The sequence below is a fragment of the Acomys russatus genome, chromosome 13 (assembly GCF_903995435.1).
Source record: "Acomys russatus chromosome 13, mAcoRus1.1, whole genome shotgun sequence".
NCBI classification, from domain to species: domain Eukaryota; kingdom Metazoa; phylum Chordata; class Mammalia; order Rodentia; family Muridae; genus Acomys; species Acomys russatus.
The window spans coordinates 22,954,492-22,967,140 of NC_067149.1; the positions used below are offsets into that span (position 1 = coordinate 22,954,492).

Consider the following 12,649-nt stretch of genomic DNA (forward strand, 5'->3'; position numbering starts at 1 on the left):
GCATTACATGTGTATGTAGCATGTATTTCTGGACTGCTGTGCTACCCCATTACCCTCTGCCTGTTTCACGCTGTTCTGCTCATCGTAGTTTTGTGGCAGCTTTTGACATAGAGAAGCCTGGAGTCTTCAGCACTCTTCCTATTTTCAAGCTAGTCAGGGTTGTTAGAAGGTCCTTGAGATTACATAGAAATTTCAAAGTGGGTGATTTTATTATAAAATCTGCTCTAATCTAATTTTCCTCTACCCCCCCCCCCTTTATGGCTATTACTTCTTTTCAGAGAAATTTTCTCCTGTTTCCCAGGTCACTAATACATGTTCATCTTTTTTCTACTACCAGTTTTATGTGTTTACTTTCTTATGGTTAGGGCTCTGACTCATCCCTCATTAGTTTTTATATATGTCCAAGATGTTGGAGTCACAGCTTAATCGTGGGCATGTGAGTATGCACTGTTGTTGTACTATCTATTGCAAATACTGTTTTTGAATTTCCCTGTTTTCCATTGTTCTTTATGTTCTCCTGATTGCTGTCTTATTTCCTGTCCCAGGTATTTAATTTATAGGAAAAAAAAATCTTGAAATCAAGTTCTGTTGGCAATCCTATCTTTGATGTGTTTCAGGGATAATTGTGGCTATCACTTCTTTAACATTTTCATGTAGATGAAAATTTCTAGGAAAAAAAAAATCAATGTACTTGAGCCAGAGAGGTAGCTCACTGGTTAAGAGCACTGCTGTTCTTTCAGATACCCAGGCTTAGCTCCTAAACCCACATCGTGGCTCACAGCCATCTGTAACTCCAGTTCCAGGGGATCTGACATGATCTGTTGACTTCCACAGGCACTAGGTACACATGTGGCCCATATACATACATGCAGGCAGAACAGTCAATACAGATAAAATAAAATCTAAAAAGCCAATGTACAAGAAATTACATGTAGATTATAATGACACTTTCATTTAGAATTAGTTTGTCAATGTATGTTTTTAAAAAATAAAGTGCATTCTGCTAGGATTGTTGTTGGAATTACATGGAATTTATAATTTGGAGGAAGATTGACATTTTAGCATTGTTATTAACAACATAGCCTTTAGTTCAAACTTTAGTTTGCATTAATGATATTTCTAACTTTGAGACTGTAGTGCTACATATCTTCTTGTTAAACTTATTCCTAAGTAGTTTATGTTGCCTGGATGGCAGTGTAAGCAGAATTGCTTATTCAATATTGTTTTTGTTTGTTTGATGCTAATGTGTTCTTTATTTTTTAGAAATTCTGTTAAGATAGACACTTATATGTTAATCCCTTTAGTCTATTAGGATTTTCTGCTTAAATAATACTGTTATTTGTAAGTAAAGGTAATTTGACTTCTTCTGAGTTTTATGCTTTTAATTTTTTTTTTTTTTTTTTTTTTTTTCTTGATTGCACTGGCTAGTACCTCTAGTACCCTGTTGAATGGAAATGAGAAGTGCAGACACCCTTGCCTTGTTCCTAATCTTGAGCTGCCGGCACTTAGTGTTCAGCATTGAGAATACAATGTGCTGTTATTTTTTAACATGTTACCTGTTCTTATCTTGATGAGCAGTTTTATCATAGGTAGGTGATCAATACTTAAATGTTTTCCTAAAAACAGTGATACTTGCCTTGAAGACTTCAGAAAAGGGCTACAGTGCTGAGCAGAGGAAGTAACCCAAATTCCTTAAGCAGCTGGGTAGCAGTCACAGCTCAATCACCACCACTGAGGTGGCATGTGGGGAGAAGGTGTGCTGGGAACAGGCTGAAGCTGAGGTGATCTTGAGCCGTGGGATGTAACGGGTTGAAGAGGAGCTGGACCCTGCCCAGGAGTGTCTAGCCACTGCCCTACAAAAGCCAAAAGCTGCTGATGAGAGAGTGTAAGAGATACGGAGGTGATTGAAATCCAGATTCGAAAAAATGAGGAAAGATGGACCTCAGGGGAATTCAGCTAAAGGAAGCTGAGAGCACTGCAGGAAAGGCGGGGAGAGTGTAGAGAGATGGCTTGTGAGGTGGTGAGTTTTCAAGGAGATTTGGAATGACTGACAGCTGAGCTGACAGTCCAGAAGCCCAGAGACGGATGAGCAGGTCAGCCTGATGGACCAGAACCTCAAGTGTCTGTGTGCCGCTGAGGAGAAGTACTCTCTAAAGGAAAACAAATATGAGGAAGAAAGAAAGATTCTCATTGATGACCGTCAGAGAGGCAGAGGCTCATGCTGAGCTGAGGGTTCATCAGTGAGACAAACACAGTTCTCTCTCTCTCTCTCTCTCTCTCTCTCTCTCTCTCTCTCTCTCTGTCTCTCTCTCTGTCTCTCTCTGTCTCTCTCTCTCTCTCTCTGTCTCTGTCTCTCTCTCTCTCTCTGTCTCTGTCTCTCTCGTTAAAGTTATTTATATAAAACTGTGTTTGTTTCTCAGTTTCTCTCTTAATCTGGCTATCACACAAATAATTGAAACCTTTATATTTCTTAATAGTAAGCCTCACAATAACTGAGCAGCTATGCCCCTGACTTAGCTGTGTGAAATACTCATCACATGACCCTTTCTGGAGTTGCCCTCTGTAAAGGGTTGCCTCTGTGTTTTCTGTCAGTCAGTACTGGGAAAGGCTTAAGTAGCTTCATGTACAAAACTTTAAACTTTATATTAAATTTAAATTTTCCTTTGGGGATTGGGTTACCATGACTCCCCTTACTGGGGAGTGAGAATTCTGTGACAATTCTGTACTCCTGTGTGCTGGCAGTGGGCTGATCTATTGAAGTTCCCTACCCAGTTGCCACATTCAGGTGGCTTCTCCAAAGTCTGTGTGGCAGACACCCTGCAGCTGACTGACTTAGTTGGATTCTTCTCTGTGGTGTTTTTGGGGTCAGTTAGAAAGAGGACACCTTAGTATAACAGAGCATTAATGTGTCCTTTTGAAAGAAAGAACCAGGCCCTCCAACCCTGGTGTGTGTGTGTGTGTGTGTGTGTGTGTGTGTGTGTGTGTGTGTGTGTGTGTGTGTGAGAGAGAGAGAGGGGGGGGGGAGGGAGAGAATTAGAAAAATAATGAATTAAAGACTTATTTGACATTTCCTGTGCCTGTGGCAAGCTAGCTCTTACTGCTTTTAACTGTCTCATGTGCTCATTACTTTTCTTATCTCTCTTCATTACACCAGTGTCATGTGACTGGCACAGTGACATCTAAGTTGATACACTGAGCCACTTGTAGCCAGGTAGAGTGATTGTGATGGTTCCATGAGCCCCACATGTGTGGTAAGTCTCCTCTGTATGTCACGCCTGAGTTAGAGATGGAGAGACTAACAGTGCCCTCAGTGACTCTCCCTGGTGGTCTTTAGGATTTATTTGAGCTTCAGAACACTCACTTATATCTTCTTCTCTCTGTTAGATTTTTTTTCCCTCTCATACCATCTTGTGCTTAATTTGGAAAGCTATCTTAGAGTGTCATATTAAGTAACCTAAAATGGTTTCCTTTCATTATTTTCCTTTCTTCTTTTTGAGACAGGGTCCTCTACCCTCACCCCTGGGTGCTGGGATCAAAGAGATGTGCTACTCCACCCTGCAGTGTTTCACCGTTTAGTTTTATTTCTTGTTGAAATACACATTTTTCTCTATGTGCAACATTGATTAGTGGATGGCTACTCTTCAGTCAGAGGTGTTTACTGTTGAAACTCTGTCTTGATATGCAATTGCTAGCAGGCTTTGGATGGCTGTCATTGGAACCTGGATTTGTTGTTTTTTTGTTTTTGTTTGTTTTTTTAGAATGAAAGTCACTTTGAAGGAAGGAATTGTTTGTTTGTCTGTTTTTTAATATCTTGCCATCATTTGTCCTTGGCCACCACTGGAATTGAACAGAAAAGACTGAGCATTCACGAGGAAAGTGGCTATCATTTGTGGGACACTAGAATGGGAAATGCTAAATGAAGCACCGTCTGGAAAGTGCTATGCCACAGAAGAGAGCTCTCCCGCGGAGGGTCCCTTGGAAAGGGAACTGGGCCAGCTCTCTACCCGTACTACAAGGTTATTTATCTTACTATCATAAGGTTAGAAGCATTGATTGAATTCAAGCATAGTTGTTGCAGTCCAATACTTGGGGACAGGTAAGTCCTGCTTGTGATATAGCCATGTACATTGTCCATGTCATTAGTGAAGCCAGCACTTCCAGCTGGGGACACCCGAGTTTTATTTTCTATCACCCAGGATCCTTACATATGCTCTAGGATAGAACTGCTGCTGTTCTTGTTTCTGAGTGGCCCCATGTTGAATGGTAGTAGGGTCCCTGCTTCTGCCTCTTTGATGGTGGGCGGGTTTATTGCTGCTCACTTATTAGTGCCATGGGTCTTAACAGCCTTACTCAAACAGAACACCTTAAATGGAGGCATTAAACAGGTCACAACAGTGGCCTACTTTGTAACTTTCAGTGTAATAAAATGGCTATGTTGTAGTTTGGAATAGAAGGCCTCTGTATATAGCTATTCATTTTCTTCATCTATAAAGCATTTTAGAATAACAGCTTACATCTGTTTGAGGTATGAAATTCCATGGTTTGAAGAAACATCAGTGTTGTTTCACTTCAAACCAGACATTGGGGGCAGGGGGAAGGCAGCTCTCCTATAGCCCATGTTAGGAGCAGCATAGAGCTCTGTGTGCCTGACAACTGTGTGGCTCATCCTCATAGCCCTCACCTCTTATGTGAATAACAGTAAGTCGCCTGTACAGTTCTGACTTAACATTTGAAACATTTTCACACATCAGGAGTTTATCTTATGAGGGACCCTTCAGTACTAAGAGCCCCAAAATATAATTATATATTCATGCATTTATAGCACATGTAATTGCCTTACTGTAGAGAGTGGAACTGGGGCTCACTGTGGGCTTTCTTTGTAAAGTGACTGTCCCTGGGAATAGTTAGGCCCAAGCTCTCCAATATATGATATGTAAGTTGCCTCTAATCTGAAGGAAGAATTTCACACCTGACTTGTAATAGAAGCAAAGGGCAAAATGTTTATCTATGGAATGAAAATTTGATAGTCTTTTAAAAAATCTATTTATTTACTCACTTTACACCCCAAATGCACCCCTCTCTCCTTTCCTCCTGATCCCAATCTCCCACCTTCTTCTCCCCTTCTTCCACCTCTCCTCAGAGAAGGGAATACCCCGCTCCCCACCAACCCATCCCAGCACATCCAGTCACATCAGGACTAAGCGCATCCTCTTCCCCTAAGGTCAGACCAGGCAGCCCAGCCAGGGGCAAGTGATCTAAAAGCAGTCAAGTAAGTCCATGTCAGAGATAGCCTCCACTTTACTTGCTAGGGGACCCACATGAAGGCTAAGCAGCCCATCAGTTACATAAGTGTAGGTTCATTCTGTGCCTGCCCTTTGGTTAGGGCTTCATTCTCTGTAAGTCCCCATAGGCCTAGGTTAGTTGACTCTGTTGGTCTTCTTGTAGAGTTCTTGTCCCCTCCAGTTCCTTCTATCCTTCCTCCCACTCTTCCACAAGACTTCCCGAGTTCCACCTACTGTTTTGGCTGTTAATCTCAATATCTTTTTCTGTCAGCTGCTGGGTGGAGTCTCTCAGAGGACAGTTATACTAGGCTCCTGTCTGCAAGCATAACAGAGTATCATTAATAGTGTCAGGGCGTGGCTCTCTCCTGTGGGTTGGGTCTCAGGTTGGAACAGTCATTGGGTGGCCATTCCCTCAACCTCTGCTCCATGTTTATCCTTGCATTTCTTGTAGTAGGGTAAATTTTGGGTGGAAGGATTTATGAGTGGGTTGGTGTCCTCCTCTCTCCAGAAGAAATCCTGCATGGCTATGAGGTGGCCATTTCAGTCTCCCCCACTACTAGGAGTCTCAGCTAGAGTCACCCCCATGTCTTCCCAGGGCCCTATCCTGTCACACAGGTCTCCAGCTTGTCCCTAAGGGGCTCCTCCACTCAGTTTCCCTTCTCTCCCAGCCCTCTCACCCCCACTCTCCGACCATCTGATTCCTCCCTCGTTCCCCTCCCTACACCCTCTCCCACCCAGTTCCCACTCTTCGTTCACTTCTGATGTCTCTTCTGTTTCCCCTTCTGAGTGGGCTCCAAGCATCCTCCCTTGGGCCTTCCTTGTTACTTAGCTTTGTTGGGTCTGTGGCTTGTAGTATGGGCACTGTGTATTATATGGCTAATAGTCAATCCATACCAAGTGTGTGTTCTTGGTCTGGGTTACCTCGCTAAGAGTGATATTTTCTAGTTCTATGCATTTGCCTGCAAGTTTAATAATTTTCTTGTTTTTAATAGCTGAGTAGTATTCCATTATATAAATGTACCACTCTTTTTTTTTTTCTTTGTTACTTTTTCTTTTTTCTTTTTTTAATGGGCCAGGGTTTGGTTGGTTTGGTATTTGAGGCAGAGTTTCTTTGTATAGCCTTGGCTGTCCGGGACTTGCTTTGTAGACCAGGCTGACCTTGAACTCACACCTATCTCTGCCTCTGCTTGGGTTACAGGTGTGTGCCGTTGCACCCTGCTTACCACGTTTTCTTTTTCCATTCTTTGGTTGAGGGACATCTGTGTTGCTTCCAGATTCTGGCTACTACGAATAAAGCTGCTACGGACATAGTTGAGCAAATGTGCTCAGGAATGGTATAGCTGAGTCTTGAGGTAGAAGTATTTCTAACTTTCTGAGAAAGTGCCAGATTGATTTCCAAAGTGGTTGTACAAGTTTGCACTCCCACCAGCAGTGGAGGAGTGTTCTCCTTTCTCCACATCATCTACAGCATGTGCTGTCACTTGAGTTTTTGATTTTAGCCATTCTGACAGATTAAGATTGAATCTCAGAGTTGTTTTTTTTTTTTTTATTTGAATTTCCCTGGTGACTAAGGATGTTGAACATTTCTTTAAGTGCTTCTCTGTCCTTAGAGATTCTTCTCTTGAGAATTATAGGTTTAGCTCTGTACCCCATTTTTAATTGGATTATTTGGGGTTTTGTGTCTAATTTCTGTGTTCTTTATATATTTTGGATATTGTCTCTCCATCAGATGTAGGGTTGGTGAAGCTCTTTACCCAATCTGTAGGCTGCCATTTTATTCTTTTGACAGTGTCCTTTGCCTTACAGAAACTTTTCAATTTCATGAGGTCCCGTTTTTTAATTGTTGATCTTAGTGCCTGAAATGTTGATGTTCTGTTCAGGAAGTTGTCTCCTGTTCCAATGAGTTCAAGTCTTTCCCTAGCTTTTTCTTCGATTAGACTTAGTGGTGTTACGTTGATGTCTTGTTCCCCTTGGCCTTGAGTTTTATGCAGGGTGATCAATATGGATCTATTTGTTCCTCTACATGCAGGCATTCAGTTAGAACAGCACCATTTGTTAAAGATGCTTTCTTATTTCCATTGTATGGTTTTCGCTTCTTTGTCAAAAATCAGGTGTCTATGGATGTATGGGTTTATTTCTGGGTCCTCATTTGTATTCCATTGATCAACTTGTCTATTTTTATGTCAATACCATGTGTATTTTATTACTATTGATCTGTAGTACAACTTAAAATGAAGAGTGGAGATACCTCCAGAAATTCTTTTGTTGTACAGGATTTTCCCCCACTATTCTGGGTTTTTTATTTTTTCATATGAAGTTGAGAATCGCCCTTTCCAGGTCTGTGAAGAATTGTGTTAGAATTGCATTGAATCTATAGATTGCTTTTGGTAAGATGGCCATTTTTACTATATTAATCCTACCAATTCATAAGCATGGGAGATTTTTCCATCTTCTGATATCTTCTTTAATTTCTTTCTTCAGAGACTTGAAGTTCTTGTCAGGTCTTTCACGTTGTTGATTAGAGTTACACCAAGATATTTTATATTATTTGTGCCTATTGTGAAGATGTTGTTTCCCTAATTTCTTTCTCAACCTGATTGTCATTTGTATACAGGAGGGCTATTGATTTTTTTTCTAGTTCACTTAGTATCTAGTCACTTTGCTGAAGGAGTTCAGTAGCTGTAAGAGTTCTCTGATAGAATTTTTGAAGTCACTTAAGTATACTATCATATTATTTGTGAATAGTGACACCTTGACTTCTTTTCCAATTTGTATACCCTTGATTTTCTTTAGTTGTCTGATTGCTCTAGATAGAACTTCAAGTACTGTGTTCAATAGATAGTGAGAGAGTGGACAGCCTTGTCTTCTCCCTGATTTTAGTAGAATTGATTTAAGTTTCTCTCCATTTAATTTTATGTTTGCTATCAGCTTGCTGTATATTGCCTTTACTATGTTAAGGAATGGGCCCTGTATCTCTCTCTGATCTCTCAAGACTTTTTTTTTTTTTTTTTTTTTTTTTTAATATCATGAAGGGGTACTGGATTTTGTCAAAGGTTTTTTTCAGCATCTAATGAGATGATCATGTGGTATATTTCTTTCAGTTTGTTTGTATGGTGGATTACATTGATGGGTTTTTGTATGTTGAACCACCCCTGCACCCCTGGGATGAAGCCTACTTGATCATAGTGGATGATGTTTTTGATGTGTTCTTGGATTTAGTTTGTGAGGATTTTATTGAGCATTTTCTTTTGCATCAGTGTTCATGAGGGATATTGGTCTGAAATTTTCATTCTTGGTTGAATCTTTGTGTGATTTAGGTAATCAAAGTGACTGGCTTCATAGAATGAGTTTGGCAATGTTCCTTCAGTTTCTATTTTGTAAAATAATTTGAGGAATGTTGATAATAGCTCTTCTTTGAAAGTCTGTAAAGAATTCTGTGCTGAAACTATGAGGTCCTGTTTTGTTGTTGTTGTTTGCTTGTTTTTTTTAGACTAATGACTGCTAATATTTCTTTAGGGGTTATAGGACTATTTAGACTATTAGCCTGATCTTGATTTAACTTGGTAAAGGGTATCTGTCAAGAAAATCATCCATTTCATTTAGAATTTCCAGTTTTGTGGCGTATAGACTTTTGAAATAAAACCTAATGGTTATTTGCATTTTCTCTTCTGATTTTGTTCATTTGAATATTATCTTTCCATCTTTTAGTTAGTTTGGGTAACGATTCGTCTATCTTGTTGATTTTCTCAAAGATCCAGCTTTTAGTTTTGTTGATTCTTTGTATTGTTCTCTTTGTTTCTAAGTTACTGATTTTAGGCCTGAGTTTGATTATTTCCTGCCATCTACTCCTCTTGGGTGTGTCTGCTTCTTTTTGTCCTACAGTTTTTCAGAAGTGCTGTTAAGTTGCTCGTGTGTGATTGCTCCAGTTTCTTTATGAAGGCACTTAGTGCTATGATTTTCCTGTAAGCACTGATTTCATTGTGTCCCATAAGTTTGGGTATGTTGAACCTTATTTTCATTGAATTCTAGAATATTTTTAATTTCTTTATTTCTTTCCTGACCCAATGGTCCTTGAATAGAGAGTTGTTTAGTTTCCATGAGTTTGTAGGCTGTTTTCCATGAGGTCATTTTTGTTGTTGCTGAGGTCCAGCTTTAATCCATGGTTGTATGGTAAGATACAAGGAGTTATTTCAATCTTCTTGTATCTGTTGAGGCTTGCTTTGTCCTGAGTATGTGGTCAATTTTGGAGGAGGCTCCATGAGGTACTGATAAGAAGGTACACTCTTTTGTGTTTGGATTAAATATTCTGTAGATATCTGTTAGGTCCATTTGATTCATAACATAAGTTGGTTTCATTATTTCTCTGTTTATTTTCTGTCCATTTGTGAGAGTGGGGTGTTGAAGTCTCCTACTATTATTATGTGGGGTCCAATGTGTGATTGAAGCTTTAGCAACTCTTCTTTTACGAATGTGGGTCCCCTTGCATTTGGAGCATAGATATTTAGAATCAAGATGTCATCCTGGGGGATTTTTCCTTTGATGAGTATGAAGTGTCCTTCCCTATCTCTTTTGATTAATTTTTGTTGAAAGTCTATTTTATTAGTTATAAGACTAGCTACTCCTGCTTATTTCTTGAGTCCGTTTGCTTGGAAAACCTTTTTTCAGCCCATTGCTCTTAGATATAATGTCTTTGTTGCTGAGGTGTGTTTCTTGTATGCAGTAGAATGATGGATCCCGTTTTCACATTCATTCTGTTAGCCTGTGTCTTTTCATTGTGGATTTGAGTCAATTGATGTTGAGAGATATTAATAACCAATGCTTGTTGATTCCTGTACTTTTAATATTGGTGGTGGTAGTGTGAATGTGTGTGCTTCCCTTGGAACTTTTGTTTTTGCTGGTGTGAAATTATTTATTTCTTATTTTCTTGGGTGTAGTTACCCTCTATCCTTGTTGTGTTGGAGTTTTCCTTCTAGTGTCCTGTGTAGGGCTGGGTTAGTGGAAATATACTGTTTAAATTTGGTTTTGTCATGGAATATCTTTCTCTCTATGGTGATTGAAAGTTTTGTTGGGTATAGTAGTCTGGGCTGGCATTTGTGATCTCTTAGGGTCTGCAAGATATGTGCCTAGGCCCTTCTGGCTTTTAAAGTCTTTGTTGTGAAGTCTAGTGTAATTCTAATAGATCTGCCTTTATATGTTACTTGGCCTTTATCCCTTGTGGCTTTTACTATTCTTTCTTTGTTCTGTACATTTACTGTTTTAATTATTATGCAGCAGGAGGATTTTCTTTTTTGGTCCAATCTATTTGATGTTCTGTAGGCTTCTTGTATGTTTATAGGCATTTCTTTCTTTAGGTTAGTGAAATTATCTTGTATGATTTGGTTATATTTTCTAGGCCTTTGAACTGGGGAATCTTCTCCTTCTTCTATTCCTATTATTCATAGGTTTGGCCTCTAAATGTTCCTAATTTCCTGGATATTTTGTGTTAGAATTTTTTTTTCATATTTAGCATTTTATTTGGCCAATGTATATATTTCTTCTATTGTATCCTCTATGCCTGAAATTATCTGTTCCATCTCTTGTAGTCTATTGATGATGCTTGTGTCTGTAGTTTGTGTTCTCTTTCCTAGATTTTCCATCTCCAGAATTGCCTCAGTTTGTGTTTTCTTTATTGCTTCTGTATCCCCTCTCAGGTCTTGAATAGTTTTCTTTATTTTCTTCTCCTGTGTGCTTGTATTTCTTTAAGGGATTTATTCATTTGCTTGTCCTGTTTGCTTGTATTTTCCTGTATTTCTTTGAGGCATTTATTTATTTTCTGTTTAAAGGCCTCTATTATCTTCATAAATTAGATTAAAGTCTTTTTTCTGCACTTGAGTTGTTTTAGGATACCCAGGGCTTGATGTAGAAGAATACCTGGGTTCTGGTGGTGCCATAGCCCCTAGATTTTGTTGAGTGTGTTCTTACACTATCCTTTAGGCTTCTGGTTGTCCCTGGTAGTCCTTGATGGCCACAGCCTCTGGGATTGCAGACAAAGCTGGGACGCAGGAACTGGCCCGGGGCAGACCTCACCCCTGGTGGAAGTCCCCAGTGGCTGCCACCTCTGGAACTGCAGGTAGAGCTGGATTCCAGGAAACCACTCACAGAGGTCACAGTGGCCGCTGCCTCTGGAACTAAATTGAATAGTTTTAAGAGCCAAATAAATTCAGGTAACATCCTGTGCAGTCTCTTAGGTTATTTAATTAAAAATGAGTAATTCGGGTGACAATTTTTACACTAGTTTAAGCCTTTTTCATTTTCAAGCATGTAATTTAATACTGTTATAGAATGTTGTGTCTTCACATTTGGGAGGGAAAATTCCAAAGAAGAAAATTAAAATGAGAAGATTCCAAGTCCTGCCTGTTACTCCTTTTGGATGTATCTCTTACGGCTTTAGAAAAGTTTTTAGAAGCCTATTTTACAGCCAGGTTTTTGGTTTTGATATTTCATTTCATGAAAATACAGTTCTTGAGTTTCAGAATGGACAATATCAGATTCGTTTTTGGGAATCAAAACACTAAACCTAATTTAACTTCTTGTGGTGTTTTGACATGTAGAGTGAGTGACTGCTTACTTATGACATGGACCAACTTCTCTGACATTTTCATTTGTCAAATTAATCCAAACTACTAACCGTGACACACAGCGCCCACTCCCTCCCACCTCCACACACGGCCATTACCTTTCTGTGTAGGACAGATCTTCTCTTTGTGCCCATTGTCAGTCCCAGTCGGGGCACTGTCTGCTCTGGACAGGTGCTGGTGGACTTTGAGTTCTAAGTACAGCAGTAGCTTCCCACCCTGAGCTCATGTGATGATAAATAGTTGTTACACACCTGTTAATTCCTCCAAAAGGTGTGGGGATGTACACTGCCCACAGCCCACATGGGCACATTCTGCGCACTCTATACCTGTAACTAAAGTACATAGACACCAGCAACACTGGGGCCACTATGTCCCTGAGTGTCACCTCTGCTGGCACTGAGTGTGCCAGGCAGTGATGGGTAAGCAGCCGCTCGAGTCCACTGGAGTTCACTTATTTTGGAAATGTGAGTGTGGTTTCTTTATGTAGAATTTCAAGAAGTTCAGTTATGAATGAAGAGGTTACACTATGTGTGAATTTATACGCCGTCAAACATGGTTAGATGTCTTTGTAAGTAAAATAGCAATTAGGGCCCTGAAGCCAGCTAGTCTGACCGAAGTTCCTAACTGTGTCCTTTGGCAAGTTACACAGTTCTTTTGAAGCCAGCCTCCTCATCTATCAAGATGGTGGTCTGATAACAGCACTGACTGGCTCATGTGAGGAACAGCTTACTGAGGACTTGGTGATTCTGT

General features: G+C 39.9%; 1 protein-coding gene across 1 annotated transcript in view; it reads left to right on the top strand.

Moving 5' to 3' along the window:
• The window catches only part of Slc25a26 (solute carrier family 25 member 26), a 130,633-nt gene that overhangs the window by 85,525 nt on the left and 32,459 nt on the right, over positions 1 to 12,649 (top strand). The gene's annotated exons all lie outside the window — the stretch shown is intronic.